Source organism: Etheostoma spectabile, chromosome 18 (genome assembly GCF_008692095.1).
Source record: "Etheostoma spectabile isolate EspeVRDwgs_2016 chromosome 18, UIUC_Espe_1.0, whole genome shotgun sequence".
NCBI lineage: Eukaryota > Metazoa > Chordata > Actinopteri > Perciformes > Percidae > Etheostoma > Etheostoma spectabile.
Window position 1 is genome coordinate 20851138 of NC_045750.1, and position 1656 is coordinate 20852793.

General features: G+C 41.1%; 1 long non-coding RNA gene across 1 annotated transcript in view; it reads right to left on the minus strand.

Moving 5' to 3' along the window:
• LOC116706645 (uncharacterized) overlaps positions 1 to 1656 on the minus strand; it is a 23023-nt gene that overhangs the window by 791 nt on the left and 20576 nt on the right. The gene's annotated exons all lie outside the window — the stretch shown is intronic.

Genomic DNA, 1656 nt, shown 5'->3' on the forward strand with positions numbered 1-1656 from the left:
GCACAATAACTTCAGTTTTGTCTGAGTTTAACATCAGAAAATTGTAGGTCATCCATGATGATCTGGCTTCGGTGGATCCTTCCTTGACATTGAGAAAGGGCTAGCCACTCAGAGAGATACATTGGTCACGTCCTGCCCCTAATTTGATTGACAGATCATGACGCACCTGCATGGTTGTGTGAGAGAGAGGACTGTGCATGTAAGACCGCAATCAGAGCAAAAAGCAAAAAGTTGAAAGTCAGCGTTGAACAGAGGTGTTAAAACACAATCAAATTATCAAAAGAAGAAGGAAACTAAAGTGGAAGTAACCAGAATCTTGGAAAATCCCGTTTTCCTCTTCCATGTGTCTCAGTAAGCTAGATGTATGATGCTAATGTTCCTGTTTGTGTGTGCTGTATCATGCTGCATACATGTTTGAGTTAGAAATGTAGCTATGTAGCCCAGCGTTACAGCTGTAGTTGTTCACTGGAAACAGATTGAAGCAAACAGCTCTTGGTTAGTAAAGCAAATGCTACAGAGATTTAGTATTAGTGTATTATCATTTTCAAAGAGATATAATGTGTTATGCTTATTGTTGTAAAGCATTAGACTATGATTTTTCACGACTTATACATTGCTATAAGCAGTTTATACACTCATCATAAATGTGTTTATAATGCATTGACGCAAGACCAAAGGCAGGGGATCACCAAAATCATTAATATTCCATGGATATTTCTACCAAATGTCATTGCAATCTATTGAATAAGTGAGATATATCAGTGTGGGACCAACTGTCCGACCGACACTGCTGTCCCTAGAACCATGGCTGAAAAGCCAAAGTATAAATATGTTCAAGAAGCACTAGAGAGAGATTGAAATCCTCTGAGAGACGCAATCCAGTCTGTGACAACGGAAGTGACTGAAGCTAGCTCGAAACCAGCTGTTGTTCTCCTTGTCTCACTGAAGCAGCAAAAAGAAAGCTGCTCCAACAGACTCAGCTGCATTACCACCCTTTTATTGACTGGAGAAGGGCTGATGCTGATCTGCGTGTAGCCTGGGAAAACCAAGACAATTTGGAATAAAAAAAAATGGTTTGCTGGCACATCTTAAAGCGCCCATATTATGAAAAAAAACACTTTTTTTCTGGGATGTGGGGTGTTATTTTGTGTTTCTGGTGCTACCACATGCATACAAACTTGGAAAAAAACATCCATGCTGTTTTGAGTGAGATATGGGTATCTTGAGGTCTTCTGCCTTCAGTCTCCGGGTGAGCTGTTCAAAATCTGCAGGGTTTTCTACGTCACTAGCCGAAACGAGCGCTAGCATGCTAACGGTACGCCCCCTCGTTCTTAACTACAACACACATGAGTTCACCATAACCTACAAAAGAACATCTTCCATGTCCCTGTTCTGCTGGTATTCCATAAGTGCGCCCCCGTCTAGAAGAAGTCTCCGAGCTAATCCTGCCTTGTATTGACCAAAGTTGGAGAAAGAGTTATCTAGCTGATGTAATCTTACCTATTTACTGCGTATATGCAACTCCCAACAAAAATGGGATAATAATTTTGATGCGTCACTCTGTAGCAAAAACCGAGAGCTCACCACACAGGATGAAAAGAGGACCTGCAGCAATGTGCAGTGCAGTGTTTTTTTGAAAATGAAACCATGTAAACC